General features: G+C 41.3%; 1 long non-coding RNA gene and 2 pseudogenes across 1 annotated transcript; 2 read left to right on the top strand and 1 right to left on the bottom strand.

Moving 5' to 3' along the window:
* Window positions 1-1204: 1204 nt before the first annotated feature.
* On the top strand, window positions 1205-2406 carry LOC112309083 (protein DGCR6L pseudogene; annotated as a pseudogene).
* A 3236-nt stretch (window positions 2407-5642) lies between these two features.
* LOC112309082 (peptidyl-prolyl cis-trans isomerase FKBP3 pseudogene) lies at window positions 5643-10990 on the bottom strand (annotated as a pseudogene).
* Window positions 10991-13347: 2357 nt separating this feature from the next.
* Window positions 13348-22493, top strand: LOC123480254 (uncharacterized). The gene is made up of 3 exons (XR_006656170.2): window positions 13348-13546; window positions 21025-21160; window positions 22008-22493. It is a non-coding gene; the product is annotated as an uncharacterized lncRNA (long non-coding RNA).
* The last annotated feature ends 2987 nt before the right edge of the window (window positions 22494-25480 follow it).

The following is a 25480-nucleotide window of genomic DNA, read 5'->3' as shown; positions in this document are numbered from 1 at the left end:
AATTCCAAGGCGGCTGCTGGAATTCCTAGCATCACTGTTTAAAGGACAGCATCCCCATCAGGAAGGAGGGCATAGACAGAGGAGCTTTTGCTCACAGCAATCCCTCTCGTACCGGGGAAGAAATCTTTCCTAGGAGACTCCTATCCACTACTGCAGTCTTACCCTTGTGTCTCACTGGCTACAACTAGGTCACATGTCCACCTCTATGCCTATCACAAAGAAGACTGGAATAATCAAAGCTCTTCCCTGGGCAGGCTGTCTGATACCTGAGCAACACTGGGAATCTGTTAACAAGGAGGAACGACTTTGATGGTTATTGGGAAGGCCACCAGCTGTGTCCCTTAACAATCGTTACTGGTCTCCTTCCTTGTTAACAGAAAATGCAGACGCAATGGGAGACAGGCGCTGCAAGAATTAGGTGGGTCCTTGGAGAGCAGTCCCTGATAATAAGGCTGAGGGCTCTGAATGGAGCTTCAATATGCTGGCTGCTCATGAGAATAATCATATCTTATCTGTTTGGGGATTTTGATTTTATTTTTTATTAGAATGCTTAAAGGGGAACACCCCTGTATGCCATCCCTCTTCCTAGGGACCCACAGAACAAGTCTAAAGAAAAAGCTTAAGGAAAGGAAACTTTGGTTATCTATAAAACAAACATACTGATAGTTTAAATAATCTGCCACAGGTTACTGGATTTCTTCTGTTTATACTCCACTTTCATGAGAAACTGGCAAAGAAGATATACACGCTTGCCAGCATTAGGGATTTAGTAAGAAAAGCCATTTTCAGGGTATGTTATAATTAAAGTCATACTAATTCAGCCCAATCCTTAAACACCTACTCTGCCTCAGTCTGCACTGCGGGGTAATGATATAATTATAACCCCGAGGCATTGCAGGACATGGGAGAAAGAAAGAACTCTTCAAGTTTTTATGTTAATTGTATGTTACTGTTGTCTAATTATTTGTCAGGGAAAGGAGATGAAGAATGATGAGAAAAGCAGCTGGGTTTTTGCAGCTGGCCGACCTGGGATCACATTCTGGCTTTGCCACTTAATAACTGCCTCAGTTTCCTCATCTGCGTTCATAAGACTTTTGGGGTACCCTCAAAGGCAGGAAGATTAATCAGAGGCTTAGTTTGGTTTTTAAAATCAAAGTTACAAAGTGAAAATGACTTTTTCCTTAAGCTTTAAATTTGGCTTGAAATCTTAATACATTTATAAGTCTAGCAAGTTTTAATAATCACTTTTGAGGGACCTATGACTAATATTTGATTTTATTTACGAAATGGGTTAATTGAATATCTTCTAATATTTTATCATTTTATTTTATTTTTAACTGAACTTATTGGGGTGACATTGTTTAATAAAATTACATAGGTTTCAGGGATACAATTCTATAATACATGATTTGTAGGTTGAACATCTTCAGATACTTTAAAGTGCATTTATATGTTTAATGTATTTGATTCCATCCTTAGAGAATTGTCTGACAATAAATGAAACTTCTCTGGTATTTAAAAAATAGCGTAACTCTAATAAATAAAAACATAAATATGGGGGAAAAAGAAATAGGCAGTTCTCTTAAATAAATTTAGTGAGACTTCAAATTAAAACCACAAAATTAAGTGTTCCATTACATAATTTAAGTTGGAGTTCCAAGACGTTCACTCTACTGGCCAAACCACAAGCATTAGAAATATGTAACACTTGCATAGACTCCTCAACCTGAAATACTAATGTTAAAGAATTCTAGGGGGAGCACCCCACCCACAGCTGGTGGGGTGAAGGGGCGATGGAGGGGGCTCAGCAGCAGGAGCGGCACTCTCAGCTCCTGCTGGCGCTGCCGAGCCTGGTCAAGGAGCTGCCCAGCTCTCTCCCACAGTGCTTGTCCTGCACCACGCTCAGCGACCTGGCCTTGGCGCTCCTCGACAGTGTCAAGTTCGAGATCAAGCAGGGGCTGCTGGAGATCCAGCACCTCACCGAGAAGAGCCCGTACAACCAACGCCTGCGGATGCAGAACGAGCACCAACTGCTCAGGCAGGCCCTGCGCCAGAAGCACCAGGAAGCCCTGCAGGCCTGCGGGCCCCACAGCTTGCCCATGCTGAGCACCGGATCCGTCAGGAGTAGCGGGCAATGGACCAGAAGATCATCCTGGAGCTAGACTGGAAGGTGGCGGACCAGCAGAACACACTGGAGAAGCCGGGGGTTGCTGGCTTGTATGTGACCACCAACCCACAGGAACTGACGCTACACAGGAACCTGTTGGAACTCATCTGGAAGCTGCAACAAAGGGGCTGCCAGGTGGGGACGGCAGCCCTGTGACCAGGTGCAGTCTCCAAGTGGGAGAGGCTCCACGGCCCAAAACCTGAGTGATACAGAGAAATAAAGGTGCCTCAGTATGGCCTGCAAGTGAAAAAAAAAAAAAAAAGAATTCCACATTTACCTATACATGTGTCACTGAAAGTCACTGAGGTTATTTTACTGGAGAGACCCGGATCGTCAGCTACCTGATGGCTCCTCTCACACCTCACTTAGCAAACTACCGTATCTTCCCACGTAACACATGGGTTGGATTTCTGAGTTTGCTTCCAATGTGGAGATTTCAGCCAGGACGCTGACTGGGTTCTTGTTGTTTACTCTGCTGAACTTTGTTTATAGCTGCAGATAAATTTTAAGACACCACTGTTTCTGTTACCTTTGTGCCTGGAGTCAATTTATACATATCTCTATACTCTAGGAAGCCTGTCACTCCTGCCCCCATCCGTTTCTTGGGTGGGTTTTGCATTTCCTTGGCAAAAACCTTAAATGTCCCCCTGTTTCTTCCATGTTCCTAGAATCAAATAACACTTGATATTGATAACACTTGTTATTGATATTGAGTATATGTAATGTATACTGAATATTGAAATAACTGACTCAATTTCAAATATCTCTCATGGCTTCACTTGTGGTCACAGTATGTGGGATCAGTCTATTAGCAATCTATAAATTTGGAATTATAACACCCACTTTGTAAGGTTGATGTGAATCTGCATTAATTAATGTAAAGCACCTCTTCTAGCGATGGTGCACTTTGATCCCAACACATATTTGAAATAATTTACCCTGCTCACTTTCCCACTTCTCTCCTCGGCCAGCTTATGTTTATCGCTAATTATGGTATCATCACGCCCTTGTAGCAACCTGCCTTGCCCCTTTCCTTCCTCATCACACTGCTGGGGCAAAGCGCCGACTTCCGTAGATCTACCTCTCCACCTTCTCCACGCCTGCTCCCACACAGCTGAGTGTGGCCCGAGAAAACCAAACTACCATGCTCATGGCCTCCTTTAAATTCTTGCTTACTCACTTTAATGCTGTCTGGCAATCATAGAATATTTTTCTAATCCATTCACTTTCCCATTCTCCTCAAATGACTCAGTGGAGTCATTTTTGACTCCATTCTTTTTCTTCCAACCCATATCTGACCCATTAGCAAATTCTACTCTCTTTCTCTCTCTCTCCATATATATATACACACACACACACATACATATATACACACACACGCACACACATACACACATATATATACAGAATCAAACCATTTCTCACCACCTCTACTGCTACTACCATGATTCAAGCTGTTCTCTCTCAGATTTAGAGCAATACACTCCGTACCCTTCTCCCCGCTGCTCTCTTGCCCCCACTTCATTTAGAGAAAATGTCAAATTGTACACAATACCCTCCATGATCTGGAAGTCCATTATGTCTCAGATTGCAACTTCTACTATGTTTTTTCACATTTATTTGACACCAAAATTCCAAGCATACTTTCACTTTGAGCCTCTTGCATGAATTTGCTGGGAGTGCTTGCTCCTCTCTAGACATCCACACTTCTCACTCCTCCACTTTCTTCAGGTCTTCAATCAGTTGTCACTGTATCAGACAGGATGGGCTAGGTTATGCTACAGTAACAAGCAACATGAAAACCTCAATAGCTTAAAACAATTCATACATAATACATATCCATTTTGGGGTGGCTGGGCTGTGCCCCACATTGTCATCACTCCAATTTCCAAGATGACAGAACAACTACTATCGGAACATTGCTGTGACAGAAGGAAAGACAGAGCAGGAACAATCATATATTAACTGTTAAAGGTTTCATGCCAAAACAGTATCCATCACTTCTACTCACTTTCATCAGCCTAAATAAGTCACTGGGCATTTCTAATTCTAATGTAGCAAAGAAGGGCAATCCTATGATCATGTGTTCAGAAGAAGAATCAGAAATATAGAGGAACAGTACTATGATATTAATGGTTATCACAGTATCATCAAACTGAGAACTTCCTGGCTGTGCTATAAAAAATTGCAAGCCTTCCTGACTGTTTCCTAATTCCCCTATTCCCCTCACCTACTTCACTTATTTCTTTAGTATCTTTCACTATCTACTATAATATATACATATGTAACTTCTTTATTTTGTTTGTTTTATATCATCCCCCATTAGAATTTTTGCTTTTTTTTATTCAATGTTGTGTTCCCATACCTAGAATAGTTACTTCATAGAGGCTTTAGATAAAAATATGTTGAATAAATGAATAAATGACAAGAAGGATATAATTAGTAATCCCTATAAAATACACAAACACTTTTAGTTGCCCAGGCTTGGAATTTGGCTTAAACCAGGGTTGGCACTATTCCATTATTTAACAAATTTAAGTATGTACCTAACTTTTGCAAGGCTCTATACAGCAAGAACACCCTAATCCTCAAACATACCACACACGTGGGAACTTCTTACCTTCCATATTTTACGCTACTCCTGCCAATGGAGAATATGCAGCTCGACTTTCATGGAAGAAATAATGCTCTTCTTTTGTTCAGCTAAGATCTGTCTGAAATCAAGGTTTCTTGTCCAGAAATACTAGGAAGTCTCATATGTGATAAGCACACTTCCTAATATCTCCTTCCCCTCCATTTGCATGTGGGGGCCCCCCAGTAAGCAAAACTTGTGCCAATAATGAAACTCTCAGGATCTTAATTTGAAAAGTTTTCACCAGCTTGAGGTCAGGCTCTTTGCATGGTGACCTTCTCCAATGAATCAAATAAAGCAATTCTCATTTGTAATTAAATAATACCTTAAAAGACACCGCCTTCCTCAACAGATTCATGTGGAATTCATTTTCACATAAGGATAATTTTACTCAGCACTGAGGGTGGGCATTGTGGTGAGGGACATGGATATTCACTGAGTCCTTGAAGAGAAATGGTAAAGGAACTTAGTACAGAAGCTAAAAACAGGTCTTAGTCAGTAGAAAATGAAGTTAAGATGTAAATATTGATTCCAAAGTTAGTTTGCTTCCCCTTAGAGATATTATTGCTGAGTTCATTGCTTTGACCAAGATGTATTTTTACCTTTTTTTTAACATTGGGTAAATTTTTTATTGAGCCTTTTAGTTTTACAACATGAGGTAAAAGGAAAATAAGTTCTCCTTAACCAGTATTTTACACAGCTATAGTAAAATATTTTAAACCACAGGGATTTATAACAGATTACATTTCTTAAAAGCTTGGGGAGAAAGTAAACAAGTTCTAAGACATGTCCTTGAATTTTCCAGTTGCCTCTTCCTTTACAGTAGTAACCAGCTGTAATTGGTTACATAAGTTTCTTCAAGGCCTTTGCTGATGTCTTTAGATCTGAAGTGTTGCTATTTCGATCAATACGCACTAATTCCACTTCACAGGTGAGTTTTGCATTTGGTGGAAATTGGGCGCCAGGCTGCCCTTTCTTTGCGCAAGCCCACTCTGGTTCAGTCTCCAGCCAAGCCCTTTCCCCTTTACTCAGTCAGGAGTGTTTCAGAACTTTGCCTGTTCCAACCTCAGAACTGAAAGGCTTGGCATTGTTCTTCTCTGAATTTGTTTGAACGTTGGGATCAGAAACAGCCCCCTCCTGTAGTGTTCCTGTAAACCAGCAGGGGACAACATCTCCCTTTTTGGGGAGGTTGGTTTTATCCCCCTTTTTAAGAACAGATTTTGTGTATTTTGGTGGGTCCTTATCCAGAGTCTCTTCTGACTTGGTTTCTTTGGGTTTATCTTCATTAAGCTTCATGTTTTTTCACCTGCTCACACACTTATACTTTCAGTACCCTTGAAAGTACACTTTCAAAAAGGTAGTTATTGTAACCAAATGGTCCTTGTTACCTGTCTTGACCACATATTTAATGTTTTGTAATAACTTGTGAGCTGCAAGAAACGAATCTGAACTGTGGTCCTATGGAAACTTAATGATGCCCTTCTGTGGTGGCTGCCCCACGGCCCAGGCCTGCTGTGGAGCAGCCGCCGCCTTCTTTCCCCGCTGCCTCTGCTTTCTCCCAAGATGTTTTTAGCGAAGACCATACCTGGGTATGTAAAATATTTGAGGGATCACTAACTAAAATTGCGTATGATGTGCATATAGTCTGCACAGGATTACATACTATCTTCAGGGAAATTTTAAGTTAAAGTGAAATTAGCAACATTTTTTCTTGTTATGCTTTCCTTAGCTCTGTTCCTCAGTTTTTATGGCTCCCCACGGCCTATAGGAAAAGCGCAATGTCCTCTGCCTGGTGCCCTGCTCGTCTGTCTTGCCATTGCCTGCCATCTCTTCCTGTTCCTACGTTATTCCAAGCACCAGTCACACAGAATGACATGCCGTGAGCAATCACTGTTGGTTGACTACCCACTAGCCACTTTCTCACTTTCGTTCTTTCTAAGAGAACATGATTTTCTTCCTTCTGGCACTGGCATACTGTACGCTTCAGGGGCCCTCACAATGCTCCAGAGTGGAGGTTTTGATTAGTCTACAGCCAACCCGGGAGATCCATCCCTGTGGTAAGTGATTGTTTTAGACAAGGGTATGTGACGCAGTCTTGGCCAATGAGAAGTGAAGGGAAGCCTGCCAGGTAGGGGATTTCTGTGAAAATGTCCTGAGTTTCAAAAGAGGACACAAAAAAGGACAGAGACTCACCTCTTTTCTACCTCTAGACAGGGCTCTGGAAGGGGGTGATGCCCAAGAAAGCTCCAGTATCATGTAACCATGGGAGCAGCTGGCAGAGCGGAAAGATGGAAGGAGCCTGGACTTTGGGAGAGGTCATTGTGCCCCTGGCTTAAGCCATCGTAATAACAGTTATAGCTATGACTTATGTCATGTATGTTATGAGCACATAACATATGTGTGTTAACTCATTTAATCCTCACAGCTGTCTTATGAAGCGGGAGCTTTTATTATTTCCATTTTACAATTGAGCAAACGGAAGCAGAGAGGGGTTGATGCGCTAAGGAGGTTGCTGTCCTTATTTGTTCCTTTTTTCAGGTATTTGTTGTAGACATGTTAGAGTATATGCTAAAGTAGAGAGTAATGTAATAATCCCCCACGTATCCATCAACCATCCAGTTTAAACACGTAGCAGCTCCTGCTCAGTCTTGGCTTGTTTATGCCCCTGCCCACTTTCCTTTGCACATTATTTCACAGAAAATCCCAGCCCTCATATTATATCATACTGGACTACTTCATGCATGACAAAACTAACAGCTACTTTTATTTGGGTCTCTTGTTACAACCGAAGCTAGTCTCTAAATATTACTAACTTTCTCCTCATAAAATTTGAAAATGTAGATAAGCTAAAGGCAAAATATAAAAATCACCTACAATACGATCACCTTGCAATAACAACAAATAATCATTTAGTGTGCTGCCTTTCAGTATTTTGTAGGTTTGTTTTGAATATGAAATTGTATCTTTTCTACTTATTATGACTTAAGCACTCCCCATCCTTATTCCAGCCACCATGATCTTTGGGTGCTGGGCTCCCTCTATCTCTTCTGCTTTTAGGAACTTGAGACATGCTCTCTTCACACTTGGTACCACACCCCCACCACTGTAATTTAATACCATGTGGCATTGTCTGTTTATCCGTGCTCCTGATTGGACCAGCACACACAGAGGGCAGGAACTGTTTCTGAGTTAAACATTTTTTTTTTCAATTTCTGGTGCCTACATTGCTACAAGAGAAAATCGGACAAAGCTCATTATTGTAGGGATGATGTTAAACATGGGTTGGCCTGCATCGTGCAGTGTCCCCTTTACAAGGATCCAGTGGAGAAGCTTGCCTCTCACCCCAGCTACAGACAAAATCAGGTTGCCCCTGAAGAGCAGGTGTGCTTTCCTTGGTGGGTACCGTGAACAGCTGTCACGTTAGCGTGTCTGTTTTTGGTTTGGTCACTAGGTAGCTCAGAGCTGAAGATGTGGTTCTAACTTTGGGAAGTGTGTACAGTTTTCAAAGCATAAACTCTCTCACTAGTTTTACTTTATTTTTTTTTCACAAATGATTTATATTTGAAACAATCACATGGTATCATGACAGGACCATTTCTCACGTGTTAATTCACGAGTTTGCTTCTCTTCCTGCTTCTGTGAAAGTGGCTTGCGGTGTCTGTGCCTTCGGGCTTCAGGGGTGGTCAAATTACAGTGAACTTCCATTTTTGGATTTGTTTGGAAAAGTCTAAAGTCTTTAAGGACGATGAGCTAAGTGTCTGCATGGAGAGGAAGGGCTTCTGAGGGAAACTTGGGAAGAAAAGTATTTCCCCAAAATGATGAAGAGGTTCCCAGAGTCTCTTAGGATCTGTGGATTTACAGAGCGGAGGGAAGCAGAGCTCACACAAGTGGCAAGACTCTGGGTGGGAAGAGTGACCAGTCTACCTAGGAGTGGGCTTGGATTAAAATCAAGTTTGATACACAGAAAACAAAGACACATAGTATTTCTTTTTTACCTGAATTTTCAGATTGGGATTCACGTCCACAACAGTGTGAAAGTTATCCCAAATCCCTTTTGTAAAGAGACAGTGTACAAACAAACAGCGAACAAAACCACCATTTCCATGGAAAGAATGTGGTTGGGCAGTAGACCTGTCATTATTCTATTGTACCTCAGGTCCTACTTTTCCCCCTTGGATTTCTCAGTTGCTTCCTAGCTGTTCTAGCAGCACCCACTCTTACTCCCTTCAATGTATCCTTCACCCAGCTGTCAGAATTGTCTTTTGCAAATGCAAATCAGCTGGGGTCTCTCCCCTGCTGAAAGTTCTCTGTTAAATCCCATTTTTCTCTCAGAATGATGTTCAGTTCTGCAAGGGCCTTCATCATTTACTTCTTGCCTGCTTCTGTAAGCCTTATCTGCTAAAAACAGCCCTCCATTCTGACCCCAACTTAACTCTCAAGCAATAGTGTCCTACTCGGCACTCTGCAAATGCACCACCTCCTTCTTCTCATCTGGTTCTTGCACATGCCCCTCCTATTGCTCATAATACTTTTCCATGGACTGACTCCTACTATTTCAGAACTCTTCCCCGGTGACACTGTCATCCAGGCAGTCTTCCCTAACTCTGCTCTCCTCAGATGGGTTAGGTGTCGTGTCACAGCTGAGTGTCCCCAGAGCATCCTAAGGTTAAACCTATGTCACTCATCACAGTGATTTGAACTGCACGGGCCACAGTGAGAGAGAACATGGGAACTTGTTTATAATCGGGGGTTGCAGTATCTAGAGATATGTCTGATGGATAGTAAAGTGGGAGCAGGAAGACATCACAAGGCTGGCCATTGGGAGTCTAGAGGAAATGAGGAACTCTGGTGCTGTGGTCCACACTTGGTAAAAGGGCTCAAGAGCAAAGTGGTTTGGAACACAATGTGAGGATGCACTCAAAAAATGCTTGAGGCAGAGACTGCTAAACTCTGCCCCAATACCCATTCTCTGTTTTCCTTTTGGTAGTATAAATCCCACCAGAGTTTCAGGAGGTCATATGGCCAAAGATTATGTTTTCCCAGTCTTCCTGTCAGCGAAGCATGGTCATGTGACTAAGTTCCGGCCAATAGGATGGAAGTGGAAGTGATGTATGGATAATTCAAAGTTATTATGTTAAAGAAAAACGGTGCTTAGCTGATTTCCTCTTGCCCCTTTCTGTAGGCTGAAGTGCAGAGATCAATGAGGAAGCCCAGATACCCAAATGATCCTGTGGAGCAGAGCTTCCCACCCAGACTAGAAAGCTCACCTAGTTCAATTCTGATACATGAGAATGAACCAAACTTCTGCTATCCTTGGTTAAGATGGACATATATATCTCCAGGTATTCCATCCAGAAAAGTGCTATGGGATTTACCAATGGAAACGGGAACTCAGGGTGGGGTGGGGGATTATCAAAAATCGTGCCAGAGTTCATCTCCCATAGCAGGCCCTGTGTAATGTGAGGCCCATGCAGGGTCCCATTAAGGACTGACTTTGAGCCCATGAGAGACTCAGCATTTAGGCTTCTGCTGCACATGGGCATTGACCGGAAAGGAAGGAAAAAAAAAACCAAACAGAACCACTTAAATAAAAGTCTTATGCTTCTCCCTTCCCCACCCTTCTTTAAGTTTCCAAAACACTGGGACTAAAGGGTGGATAAAGGAAAATGAAAGAAAATCATACTCCCTTCCACAGTAGACAATGAGCCTCCTGAGTTACAAGGAAGACAATTAAGTTGGATGGAGTCTGAAGCTTTAAGCTGATCCATTGTATTACATTGCATTTTTTAATACCTGAAAATGAGCATAACGTTTTGTCTAAAATGTCGCAGTGAAAGGAGAGTGAGATTCAACAGAGCTTTTGTAGGGGCAGTCACTGGAGGAAATACTATTTTCATGTTTGACTCTACTGAGTTTAGACCATTCAGTAAGCTGGTTATGAAATAAAAAAAATTAGCTAAAATAGTAACTCTAGTCCTCTTGCCTCCCTAATTTGATGAGGCTTCCTTCCTCATGAAATAAATAGCATATGAAAAAGGAAAGGGCGAGGTTGAGTTGGTGAGCAGGGGTGAAGAGCAGAGGTCTAGACCTAGGAACCCCAGTGGCATTAGAGGACAAGGGCAGGTCAGCAGTACCACGTTGGGGCATTCAGCAGAACACTGCAGGTTATTAGAGGGCAAAGGCTTCTCCATTGTTCCTGATGTTTCTTTCTTTGTGGAACAAGCTCAATAAGAGTAACACTCTTGTCCTCTTTCAACTCCTTTATTCAGTCCCTCCCCACCCAGTTGGGAAACTTAACTGATTGGTAATTTTGGGAAGAATAAATGGCACAGTCAGCTGAACTCTTCCCTACTCCTTCTGAGAGGAAGCTGTCCCAAAGGTGTGTATTCTATTCTACCTCTTCATGCTGCAAGTGGTCTAGGGAGCTGACCCCACAAGGGGAACCTGCAGTGGTTCAGTGCTCCCTGGCACTGGGTGGCAAAAGATTAATATTCTTGGCCCCGCCCCCAATCCAACCCGCAAGGCATCGAAGTGGTTGAGCAGAAAAACAGCACGCTGCTCGCAACAGAAGCAACTGCTAGAGAACAGGGAAAGGAGAGATGATTAGAAAGCAGCTCAGATTATGTGTGAGACATTCTAACCCCACCTTGGAATTCACAGAAAGATGACAAAAAAAGAAAGAAAGAAAGGTCTGGATAAGGCACATGGCAGGTGAGACCTGGTAATAGAATAGATTTATGGGCAAACTTTTAAAGTGACTTAACCCTATTCTATCAGCTATGACGAGGAAGGGAAGATTTGGGATACAGTAATCAACTAGTACTTGAAGACCCCCTGATAGGTAAATAATACTATTCCAGGTGTTTTATAGAACTTACAGGAGAAGCAGTCTAATACCTAGTAAGTTTACAGTCTAATACAATGAACTAAAATAGTAACTTTTCTTCTTGCCATTGGAGAAAAATTCCACATTTTCCTTTGAGGTTTCCACTCAAATTCTTTTCAGTTTTACCCCTCCTTGTTTTATTGATTCTGCAGCTTGGTGGGGAAGGTATGAGCTTAGATTAGTTTGAAGGCACCAACAAATGAGATCCAACTGAACCACTCAAATCCCACTGAAGGACTGAATATTCTCAAGGATGCAGGTGTTTTGAAGATGTTCACTTTAAATGTACTTCTTAAAAAGTGGAGGTATAGATATGCTTCACCATTCCTGTTTTTCTTTTGTGTGAGAGAGAAAATTCTGAATTTAGCACAATTCTTGTCCTACATAAGTGTTTCATAATGATATTCATACAAGTTCTCATTACATTGCAGCTAACAAGGGCCAGATTTGTTGTGGTTGAGTTACATTTGCCATTTTGTGGGCTAATCTTTGTAAATCAGCTAGATCATTGCCTTAATTGGGGTCATTCGGGGGTTTGAGGGAGGCGCAACAAGTTGCCTGTGGTTCTTCATTAGTCATTTTGTGTGCCAAAGTGCAAAAGCACCAAGATGCCAGATCACATATTTGCTTTGGGAAAACCAGCAGGCTTTCGAAGTATGTGATGCTGTAGATGGCTCGATGTGTTGAAAACAATTTTTCTTAAACTTGCTATAGTTCTCTTCTCTTAGAATTAGAGTTAGGGTAACTTAGCATCCAGGAAGAGGATGGACTTTGGAGTCAGGCAGCACAGCTTTGCCAGTGACTTGTTAGAACTTTAGGTAAATTCATAAAGTTATCTGAGTTTCAGGTTTCTCGTCTGCTAAATGGGATAATCATACTTTGACCATGGGGTTAATGCTAGCATCAGTGAGATTGCACACAGACAGATCTAATGTATACAAGGCATGCAGAAAGAGCAGCAAAGTAACTTTGATATCAGAGACAAATAATAGAGCAGTCAGAATGATTTGCTAAATAAAGGCAAGAGGAAATCAGCACTACAGAAAAATACCTATATTTGAAAATATGATGTTAGTCAAGCAAGAACATTAGAAAGGAATGAATTAAACAAAAGCATTAATTATACATCCTACCTTGTGCCAAGTGCTGAAGAAATTTACAAGGACCAAACAGACGTGGCCTTATCCATTGAGGCTCACTAGATCCTGTTCTGGATGAATGCTGGGTACGTGTCAACATGAAACAGTAAGTTAATACAGGTCAGCAACAAGGTCATTGCCTGCCACATAGGTGATACTTTATAAATATACGTCAATTAGGTGAGTAGAGCCTACCTCTGATCAAATAATAGAGTGTATGGACTCAAAACTTTCAGAATGGAGGAGTAAGAAGCTGGGTGGACTCTCCCTCGAGAAAAACAAATTAACTGGTGAAAGTTATAAAAGAGCCATTTAAAATTTCTGACAATTGTCCTAAAGGCATAAAGCAAATGGAGATTCATTGAAGAAAATCTAAAGCTTGCCAAGAACAATGAGAGTCTGCAGCCTTTGAGCAGAACCTGCTCCTTCACCCCCCCTCATGGCTTCATGCGGAAGCTCTCCTGTGGGCATGCGCAGCCATCTAGTCCTGCTTTGAGTTTTACTTCCCCCTGGGGAGGAACAGGCTGCCAGTGCTTTCCCCCAGCCCCATGTTGCAGAAACTGTGTTCTGCGCTGGCATGGCCAAAAGAATGAGTTTTCCTTGCTCACTCAGCTCTGAGGATGGGGGGCTCTATTTCAGGTGCAGAGGCTGAGAACAGTAAAGCGCCATTGCCCTGATCCAACCTGCTTGTAGGGTAGAAGTTCCATCCCAGAAGAGGCAAGGTAAGATCAGGGGTTGCCTCCTCCCCACTCCCCACAGTGCGAACCCATAGAGCAGAGGTATCACTCTGTAAAAGCAGGTGCCTGCCCCCCAGGTCTGGTGCAGAGGCAAAGGGATTTGGCCCAGGGCAAAGGCAGGCCATAAAGACAGAAGAACTCTGTAGCACTGCCTGAGGGATGGACTTCATTTGAAACAGTGTGGAAGAATCCATTCTTAAGCTGTTGCTGAAAGTAATGGAGAGCTTGGTGGAGAGTAATTAAGAGAAGGCTGGTGGCTTCATTATGCAAGAAAAATGGCAGAGCAGAAGTTTAGTAGAGGAAAACCAGAGAAGGAGACAGCTAAGAGGCAGCCAGGGATCACAGCCATGAAGGATGTACACATGTGCACGACTGTGTACTCAGGAACACTAAGAGTGGCATTAGGGACCAGCTTGAAAGTGTCACTCATGCTATGCACAGAGCTATTAACACAGGGCAGGAGCTGCCCTAGCACAAGGGGCTTAAACATAACTTCTGACCAAATACTGACTGAGCAGTAAGTGACTCTGACCTGAGGTGGTTCCTGGGAAGCCAGGGTTAAAAATAAAATCACACTCATCCCTGGCAACCTGGAAGCCTGTGTGAATACCCAAGGCTGCTGCCTCTGAGAAGTGATCAAAGAGGGAACCTCTGTACTCCAGTGCCTTCCAAACGCGGGGCAAGAAATGGCAACTCCCTGAGTTGTGACAGAAACCACCAAGCCACATACACATCTGTTGTTAGAGCGTAAACATCTAACTAGTGTCTTGTTTTCTATTGCATTGCCTTGTGCCCTGTTGTCCCCTCTCTGATCTACCCTTTGGACTGAGGTTTTATTGGGATTTGTCCTCGGTCACTGTCCTTGGGGTCTCACTAGACTCACACTCTGTAAGTGTGAGCCAATCCCATTACCACATGGTCTCAGAGGGTAATGATAAGCCCAGGTGTTACTTTGTAGTAATGGCGTCAGATCTGGAATGGGGCCTGAACAGGAAGGGGGGACTCATTTTCTCCAACCAGGAAGGAAGGTGTGAATGGAAACAAGTCGGGAGAGGCCAGAGTAAAATAGGACCACCAAAATGCCCAAACCTACTTTGGAACGTCTCTGAGCTGTCAGTGTCAAGAAACCTGGAGCAGAACATAGAGTAAACAGTAGAACAGTAGACTTTGAACTTGCCAGATTCTGCCAGTTCAAAAGTGGTAATAAGCTCAGGGAGAAACAAGTTCAGGGAGATGTTGTGCCTGGAGAGATAGACAGGACCAGAGATTGACAGGTAGAAAGAAACAGGGATGGGGGTGCACTACTGAGACTGAAAACAATTCTAACATGTAGAACATTTTTATTTCTCAGCTAATAGAGACTAGAAGTAAAAAGTGAGGGAGGGAGGGAGAGAGAGAGAGAGAGAGAGAGAGAGATTCGTTGTTCCACTTATTTATGCACTCACTGGTTACTTCTTATCTGTACCCTGACCAGAGATCAAACTTGCAACTTGGCATATTGGAGCAACACTCTAACCAACTGAGCTACCCAGACAGGGCTCTGTTGGCCATTTGAACAAATATTTCTGAGCATCTACTGCATGCCAGCCTCTCTTCTAGGTACCTAGGGTAGATCAGTGAACATATCAGATAAATATCTCTGTCCTCACAAAGCTTATATTCTAGCAAGTTTTCAGTTGTTACAGAATATCCATGGGTGCATTCAGGATATTGGTATATATAACTTACAGATTTTGATAGTTACTTTGGACTTTATTACATCACAGCTCATTCAACACAGTAATGATGATAATGAGAATAATAAATAGCTATACTGTGCATACCATCTGCCAGACACTGTTCACCTGCCTTCTGTTCATCTTTAACCCTCACTGAAAACCTAGTGTTATTTTTACTTTGAACCAGTCACTATAGCCAAGTAGCATGGTGCACTCTGATTGATCAGGCCTGCTGTCTGTGAGTGCCCACTCTCCCCACAACTCCCTCAGCCCGGTCACCTCCTTTGGGCTAAGAGAAATATGAGTCCCATCAGAGCCATGTGAACTAAGCAGATTAACTGGAATGGAGTGAGGGTTGGCTCAGCAAAGAAAGTGATGCTGGGCCGACAAGCATATACCTGCCAAGTTATATAATAGGCCGTTTTAGAAAGACAGTGGCTTGGGCATTCAAAGTCCCAAATGCAGAAATGATGCAGCACAAAGAAGAGTAGGATTATTATTAACCACACTTTTGTCATTTGTAAATGACAAAACCAATGCACAGAGAGGGATGTAACTTGCTCATGTTCACACACCTAATAAACAGTGGAGATGGGGTTTGGGTCTGACTCCAGAGCCCATACATTAATGACTGCATTATTGTGATAAAGTCATAAAGGCAATGTTAGTCATTATAGCTCATGGATTCTAAGAATCCCATTTCCCCAACTTTAACATCTCTGCAACAGGGAGGTGCCATATAAGAAATGTAAGAATATGCAGCACGAGTTTAATTGGCATCATGTTTTCTTCCTTAGTGCACCTTGCAAAAAAGTGATGGCAGAGTTGATGAAGGACTTTATTCTTTCAAAAAGTACTGATAATGGAATATCGACTTCTGGCCAAGATGGAAGCATAGGTAGACACATTTACCTCCTCGCACAACCAAAAAAAGACAACAAATTTAAAAACAAAAAATAACGAAAACTGCCAGAAAAATCACACTGTATGGAAGTCCGACAACCAAGGAGGTAAAGAAGAAACATTCATCCAGACCAGACCAGTAGGAGGGGCAGAGATGGGCAGCTGGGTGGAGAGGACTTGTGGCAAGGCAGAGGCTGGTGGACTGGGCGGCCCCACATTCGAGTGTGGATAAACTAGGAGGAACAACTGGGGAGTGAGACAGACCATGCAACCCAGGGTTCCAGCATGGGGAAATAAAACCTCAAAACCTCTGACTGAAAAAATCAGTGGGGATTAAGGCAGCAGGAGAAACTCCCAGCCTCACAGGAGAGTTTGTTGGAGAGACCCATAGGGTCCCGGAACATATACAAACCCACCTACCTGGGAATAAGCACCAGAAGGGCCCAATTTGCTTGTGGGTAGCAGAGGAAGTGACTGAAAGTCAGCTGAGAGCTGAGCAAGTGGCATTGTTCCCTCTTGGGCCCCTCCCCCCAAAACAGTGCAACAACGCAGTGGTCTAGTTTGCCCTGCCCTGGCAAAAACCTAAGGCTCTGCCCCTTGCTGCATAACAGGCACACCAAGACAAAAAAATATGGCTCACATGAAAGAACAGATCAAAGCTCCAGAGAAAAATACAACTAAGTGATAAAGAGATAGCCAGAGTTCAAAACACTGGTAATTGGGATGCTCACAGAATTGGTTGAGTGTGGTTGCAAAAGAGAGGAAAAAGTGGAGGCTATGCAAAGTGGAATAAAGAAAAATGTATAGGGAATCAACAGTGAAGGGAAGGAAATGGGGAGTCAAATCAACCGTTTGGAGCAGAAGGAAGAAATAAACATTTAACCAGAACAGAATGAAGAAACAAGAATTCAAAAAAATGAGGAGAGATTTAGGAACCTCCAGGACAACTTTAAACGTTCCAACATTCGAATCATAGTGATACCAGAGGGAGAAGAAGAAGAGTAAGAAATTGAAAACTTATTCGAAAACATAACGAAGGAGAATTTCCCTATACTGGCAAAGGAAATAGACTTCCAGGAAATCCAGGAAGCTCAGAGAGTCCAAAAAGAGTTGGACCCAATGAAGCACACACCAAGGCACATCATAATTACATTACCCAAGATTAAAGATAAGGAGAGAATTTTAAAAGCAGCAAGAGAAAAGGAGACAATCACCTACAAAGGAGTTCCCATAAGATTATTAGCTGATTTCTCAAAAGAAACCTGACAGGCAAGAAGGGGCTGGAAAGAAGTATTTGAAGTCATGCAAGGCACAGACCTATATCCAAGGTTACTCTACCCAGCAAAGCTATCATTTAGAATGGAAGGGCAGATAAAGTGCTTCTCAGGTAAGGTCAAGTCAAAGGAGTTCATCATTACCAAGCCCTTATTATATGAAATGTTAAAGGGACTTACCTAAGAAAAAGAAGATCAAAAATATGAACAGTAAAATGACAACAAACTCACAACTATCAACAACCAAACATGTAAAAACAAAAACAAAAATGAAATAAGCAAACAACTGAAACAGTAACAGAATCACAGAAATGGAGATCACATGGAGGGTTATCAGCAGGGAAGGGGAAGAGGGAGAGTGAGGAAAAAGGTAGAGGGAATAAGAAACATAAATGGTAGGTACAAAATAGACAGGGGGTGGTTAAGAATAGTAGAGGGATGGGGAGATAAGTCATACAACTGTAATTGAATAACAATAAAATTTTTTAAAAAAAGAATAGTATGGGCAATAGAGAAGCCAAAGAACTTACATGTGTGACCCATGGACATGAACTAAGGTGGGGCGTGATGGTGGGGGTGGGTACAAGGCGGAAGGGAATAAAGGGCAGAAAAAATGGGACAAGTATAATAACATAATCAATAAAATGTATTAAAAAAATACTGATAATGCTCCTATGTGTGCCAGGCAGCTGTGCTAGGCTCACTGTGCTGGGTAGTACACAGTGACACAGACAATTAATAATTACAACGCCACGTGAAGTGTGCAGTGAAAGAGTCATGCATAGGAAGGATGGGCAATATAAGAGAGGGACACTAACTAGCCAGAAGGAGGGGGGCAGGGAAGCCTTCCCAGAGAGGTAGAATATAAGTGGTAGGGGGAGGAGAGGAGTATGGTGGGGACAAAAGTGGCGCCATCATGGTGGAAAATAAAATATTAGGCAGGGAGTGGTTCAAGGGAGGGAGTGGTTCAAGATGAGGCTCGAGGTATTGGGCACCACTGATGTAACGATGCCTGATGCAGCTGGACAGTGAATGTCACGCTGCCTACACTGAAAGCAGGGAGGATCCACTTGAGGGCCTGTGAGTAGACCATGTTCAAGTTGCATCTTGGAAAGTTCCCTCTGGGATCTGGACGCCTGATGCCTTAAACTGGAGGCTGACTCGGGGCGGCAGGCGGGGGTGGTTGGCAGAAGAGCGATGTTGAGGCTTTGAACTCCAGGAGTCAGGGTCAGGGTGCAGCAGAGGGGGTGGGCTTGGAAAAATGTTTAGAGATTAAGTTGGAAAGGTCTGGTGGTGGGATCTGGGGTTGGGGGAGAGAGGGGGTCAGGAATGATTTCCAGGTTCTGGGCTTCAACAGCTGGCTGGGTGGCGAAGCTACCAAGGAGCACAGAGAATAAAGGAAGAAGAATGAGTTTAAGGAGAGGGATGGTGTGTGTGATTTGTACATGTTCGGTGTGAGGGCCCTGTCAGATAAGGAGGTGGCATTTGTGATTAAGTGGAGTGTTTGGGTTTGAAGACAGAATTAGCAGTCAGCGATGCTGGGAGTTAGTTAAAACTGTGTGCTCCTCAGGGGCAGGGACTCTGTTTTTCTGTTTTCTACCTATTTTTAGTGCCTAGCATTGGAACTGATGCATAATCAATGCTCAACAAATATTTACAGCAGGAAAGGGTAATAATTAGAATAATCTATGTGTGTCTATGAGAATGCACGTAGTGTGTGTCTATGTGTGTGTGTGTGTGTGTATTTGTGGTTACTATGCTTTTTATGTGCTGGGCACTCTGGTAAGATCTTTACAGGTATTAACTCTCATTTACTCCTTATAATAATGTACAGGGTATTTACTATTGCTACCCCACTTTAAAATATACATATATATATATTTAAATATTTTATTTATTTATTTTTAGAGAGAAGGGAAGGGAGGGAGAAAGACAGGGATAGAAACAGCAATGTAAAAAAAAAAAAAAAAAGAAACAGCAATGTGTGGTTGCTTCTTGTATTCCCCCAACTGGGGACCTGGCCTTCAGCCCACGCATGTGCCCTGACTGGGAATGAAACCAGTGACCCTTTGGTTTACAGGTCGGCACTCAGTCCACTGAGCCACACCAGCCAGGGCAGCTACCCCATTTTAAAGATTAGGAAATTGTGGTACAGAGAGACCAACTGACTTGCCTAAATTTTCAAAGCTAGCAAGTGGTAGAACTATAACTTAAGCTGGGTAGCCTGGAACTCCATGCTTTTGGCATAGTTTTTATTTCTTTTTTTAAATAAAATTTTTCTTATTTTAGCAATTGGTGAAGAAAAGCTCCAGCACACAAAAGGTTAAGTTCCAGTTGTCTGGAAATTTATTTTTTTACTTGGTAAAAAGCACATTCATATGACAAGATCCAGCCTAAATATCACATCATTGTGAGTCTTGCTCCATGTCTTTCCCCCCCTCCCAAAGTTAAGGTTGCCTTCCTCTGGGCTCCCCCAGTACCCTTAGGATGCTGCTATTGAAATATTTACCACTTTATGTTGAATCTTTCTTTTTTTGCAACTTGAGTCCTTCCAGAGGGTGGACTCTTGTATTATGCCTTTCTGCATAGTTAACAGCACTCACTGCATATCTTTAAGTATATAATGAATGTTTGCTAATTGGGTGAATGAATGAGGAAAAATTATTTTTTATTTTAGAAACATTTGACAAATAAGATATTGCTGTAGCCAACATACTTCCTGCTCAATTTGAGCTTCCAGTCCAGCTGCAAGGACAATCACATAGCGTCCATCTTCCCACTCTGTGCAGGACCTTGTATTAGGATGTGTTGGCCACAGGTCATTCTGTCCTGGTAGACTCTGGACCTAACTAATATCTAAAACTATTACTTATTCAAACTAAAGCTATTCCAACAAGAAGCATGGAAATCACAGATCAGGTTATGGAGAGTGGGTGAGGGCAATGAGGATGTAATGGGGTCTGGGAATGCTCAGAACATCTTCACCCCTGTTTTCTAAAGGCCTGTTTATATTAGTCCTTGCTATGTATTTATTTAGAAATAAAATCAACATTTGGGATCATCACAGCACATGGTTAGTGTTTTCTGTAAGGGGTGGGGTATCCATTTCTCCATCATGTGGCAAAAGTGCAGCAGCTGTAATATCTCATTACAGGACTTCACTTCATTCAATAAAAAAATAGTATCGCTCTACTTAACAAAATTATCTTCATCCCTCCCCCGCCCCACCGTCCACTCCCCATAACCTGAGCCGTGATTTCAATGCCTCTTGCCGTAATAGCTTTAGATGGTTTGCATGTGATATTAGTTAGGTCCAGAATCTGCTTTCAATTCAGCTGCTTCAGATTGTATTTTCACTGTGAGTCATTTGTCACCAAATGTTGACAAGCATTTGTAAGGATGCCATCTCCCCCTTTGTTTATATGCAAGTGCAGCAACCAAAATGATTTATTTATGTTTTAATTAAAATTTGTGGATAGACCAGTGATTTTTAGCAGTGACTTTTCTAATTTGTGGGCTCCAGAAAGAAAAAAAAATCAATAACCTGATGCCACTTATGTTTTTATAGTTACCCCAGGCATTTATAATGCAGACGCGCCACTCACCTGCAGTCTTACACCGAGGAGAGTGATCCTCGCCACATAAATCCTCCCCAGGGGCCGAGCGGGTCTATATTTCAGAGTCACTTCCCTTCTGTGTCAGCTGTAAGTGAGATGTTACATGCTTTCCATTCTCATGGTTCTCACGGCAAGGCACAAGCTAAAATTAATATTGAGAGTAAATTGATGGACTATAAGTTTTATAATACCTGACCCAATCCGTAACCACTGCTTAGAATTTTAATAATTTAAATCCATTGATTTTGGTTCCTGCATATTGTTCTCCACGTTGAAAATGTACCCTATAGGGTCTTTGGAAAGAACATACCCCAACTGCCAAGCTTTTATGGGAACTTAATATATTTGACATTGCAGGTGCATAAATCTCCATGAAATTGCACCAAGTTAACATATTTACTGGTGCACACAATTTACTAACTACTTTGTAAAAGTCTAAACAAAGATAGATAAGACAGGTAGATACAGAGAAATAATGAGTAAATGTTCTGATGTATATTAACAAGATGAGTTCATTGCCTTCGCAAGGCTATCAGACTAACTGGAAAAGAATTAATTAATTTTCAGGGTGTCTGGGATGGTTTTAATTGCTGTTTTTCAAAGTCTGGGAAAAATGAACTGTTTTTGCATTTTCTGCCAAACTCAAATTATCCTCTCCCAAACAGTCAGGGTCGGGGAGGGTGTGGGGAGAGTGATGATAAAGAGGGTGGGAAAAGAAATGCTTGGTTTCACACACCATTTTGGCCCTCTGAGATAAAGGCATGAATAACAAGGAGAAGCTTGTTTTGGTTCAGAAAGTGCTCTTAGGAAGGCTCTCTCATTTGAGTTTCTGCAGCTTCCCTCCTTTCAGAATTCATATTTTCCAACTCCCTGCAAACACTTATACTCACATGTTTAATTCTCTTCTTTCTCTCGTTCCTCCCCCTTGTTTCAGTTGTTGCAGTTTAGCCCTGGGAACATTCAAGTCAAGTATTCACTGCAGCATGTTGGAAACATCTGGCCATTCTACCAAGAAGACTCCAACCATTGCTTTCCTTTGGAGGACAGAGCCTGTGTCTTTTCCTAGGGGCAGATTTTTTACTTCCTGGCTATAATAGTTTATTTCTTGGGAATTATGTAACTCAACTATGTAATTTTAAGCCACAGAACCATTTCTACTGGTGAAATCTTATACAGAAGTTCATTTTATAAATCAAGTAAGTGTAAAACTGCTGCTCTGAATGAAATAGTTGTTTTTAAATAGAGGATGGAGCGGGGTTTGTTCTGCCTCCCACCTTCCACTCTGACATGGTCCATGGGCATCTCTATAGGACCCCTGGGGCTACTTAGAACAGAGGTGGAAAAAAATCACTAAACCAACACTATTGCAGTATCAGTCACAGTAGTGATACCTGTTATGTACTAAGTAGTAAGAAATAAAAAAGCCAACCAAACAAATCATGATATGGCCTCTCTCCTTCATCATATCCTTCTAGTCTCTGGGCCACTTCTCCTGCCTTGTATTTCAGATATATTGACAGTCTTTCAGTTCCTGGAGCACAAACAGTCCTCTCCCAACCCTTTGAACACGCTCTTTACTCTGCTTGGAACACACTATGGACTCTACCCACCTCATCATCAACTGGCTTGCTTCTACTAACCCCTTAACTTAGAGTTCTCATCCTATGCAAAGTCTTCTCTGTCTGTTTGAAGACACTCAGTGGAGCATCCTAGGGTATGTTCTTCTATAACATCAAGTCCTTTCGCAGCACACAACACTCTGAATTTATAATATTATTTAGTTTCTCTCTTGTTCGGGAACAAAGATGTAAAATTCCCATGCTGGGTTTATTCCAGTAAAAATTTTGATAAACTTATTTATGATAACAGTGAACAAAAATACTTAACAAATTAGAAATAAGAACATCCTTAGTCATATAAAAGTTTTCTTGGAAAAACAAAACAAAAAACCTAAAGAAGATATACTTGTAAGTGAAATATTAAAAGCTTCTTCCTGAAAATAGGAATAAAACACTTTCTATAAACAACTTTTTTCAACATTATACCGAAGGTCCTAGATAGTGGAATTAAAACAAGAATATAAGAGTTAGGTAAAGACTGTAAAGGAAGAAAACTGATATTCACAGGCAACCTGATTGTGGACATAGAAAGTCCACAAAAGACTAAGTTGGACATGATCAAGAAGTTTACTTAGTGGTGCTCTAGGTGCAAAGTTAATGTGTAAATATCAGTCGCCTTTACATATACCAGAAATAACTAATGAGAAAATTATATTTCTAAAAGAAACCATTTATATTTATAAATACATATAATGAGAGAAGTGCAGCACCACTGTACCATAAGCCATTGCTTAGAGAAATCAAAGATGTAAATAGATGGGAAGATGCACCCTATTCCCAGATTGAAAGAATCAGTATTACACATGTGTAAATCACAGTTCTTCCCAGCATCATCCAGAGATCCATCACAACCTCATTCAGAATTCCAACAAGTTCTTCTGGATATTGACAACTGATTTTTAAATTTATACAAAAATATAAATGACCCAAAATAGTTAAAACAATTTTGAAGAACAAAGTTTGAGGACTTACGTTACTGTATGTAAAAACTTACAATGACAGTTCAAAGTACACTGAAAAGAATTTATACTCTGTAATGGCTGATTGTATGTTCCAGATGTATATCCATTCAATTAATTTTTTAATTATGTAATTCTTTCTTTTCCTGATTTTATTTTTGGTTTGCTTATTCTATCATGTACTCAGAATGTGTGTTAAAAACTCCCATTATGGAATCCATTTAACAAAAGACATGCAAGACTTATACTTAAAAACTATAAAATGCAATTGGAAAGAAATTAAAGAGGACAAATAAATAGAGAGAAAGCCCATGTTCATGGGTTGGAAAATTTAATGTAGTTAAAATGGCAGTACTCCCCCAAATTGTCTACAGATTCAACATGCTTCCTACTCACATCCCAGAGGGCTCCCCACCCCCGAAATCAATGCATTAATCCTAATTCACATAGAAACATAAGGACCTCAAGTAGCTAAAACAATCTTGAAAAAGAACAAACTTGGAAGACTTCTCACACTTTCTAATTTCAAAACAGTGTGGAACTGGTAAAAAGATGGTTATATAAATTAGTGGAATAGAATTAGAAGTCCAGAAATAAACTCTTACATTTGTTTATTTCAGCAAGGGGGTCAAAACAATTCAATACGGAAAAGACAGTCTTTTCAACAAATGGTGTTTTGACAACTAGATATCCAACAAAAGAATAAAGTTGGACCTGCATCCCAAACCCATATACAAAAATTAACTCAAAATGCTTTATAGACCTAAATATAGGAACTGAAACTCAAGCACTCTTAGAAGAAAACAGAAGTAAATTTTTGTGAACTTGGATTAGGCAATGGTTTTGTAGATATGACAGCAAAAGTATGTGATAAAAGAAAAAAATAGCTAAGCCAAACTTAAAAAGATTTTTAAAAAGATTCATCAAAATAAAAAGAAGTTATGTGTGTTGAAGGACATTATCACAAAAGTGAAATTGAAAACCACATTGTCTGATAGGGAACTCGCATCTAGGATGTATAAAAAACTCTTTAAATTCAATAATAAAAAACAAGTAGCTCACTTTTAATGTGGGGTAAATATTTAAGTAGACATTTCTTCCAAGAAGATTTACAAATGACCAACAAGCACACAGAAAGTTGCTCACCATCATCAGTCATTAGGGAAATGTGAATAAAAAACATGAGATATCACTTCACACCTATTACAACGACTATAACACATACACACAAAATCGCAAGTATTGTTAACAAAATTGGGAGCCCCATATGTTGTTGGTAGGGTTGTAAAGTGTGCAGCCACTATGGCAAGCAGTTTGACAATTCCTTAAAAAATAATTGCCAAAGGCAACTCCAAACAGAGTTACCCAATAATTCCACTTCCAGGTACATACCCAAAGGCATTGAAAGCAGGGCCTCTACCAGGTATTCGTATGCCAGTGTTCATTGCAGCGTTACTCACAACAGCCGAAAGGTGGAAAACACCCAAGTGTCTGTCAACCAATGAATGGGTAAACAAAATGTTGTCACATGACAAAATATAACTTGGCCATCAAAGAAATGAAGTTCTGATACATATTATAACACGGATGAACCTTAAAAATATTATGCCAAAAGATATAAGCCAGACACAGAAGGACAAATATGGTATGATTCCACTAACACAAAATATATAAAATAGGAAAACTCATACAGACTAAAAGTAGACCAGAGGTCATCAGGAGCTAGAGGGCAGAGAGGTGGGGAGGAAATGTGGAGTTACTGCTGGGTGGTTACAGAATTTCTGTATGGAGTGACAAAAGTTTTGGAAATTGATAGAGGTGAGAGTTGT

Source organism: Desmodus rotundus, chromosome 3 (assembly GCF_022682495.2).
Source record: "Desmodus rotundus isolate HL8 chromosome 3, HLdesRot8A.1, whole genome shotgun sequence".
NCBI classification, from domain to species: Eukaryota; Metazoa; Chordata; class Mammalia; order Chiroptera; family Phyllostomidae; genus Desmodus; species Desmodus rotundus.
The sequence above is the reverse complement of the archived record's forward strand: the minus strand, read 5'-3'. Positions and strand labels throughout refer to the sequence as shown.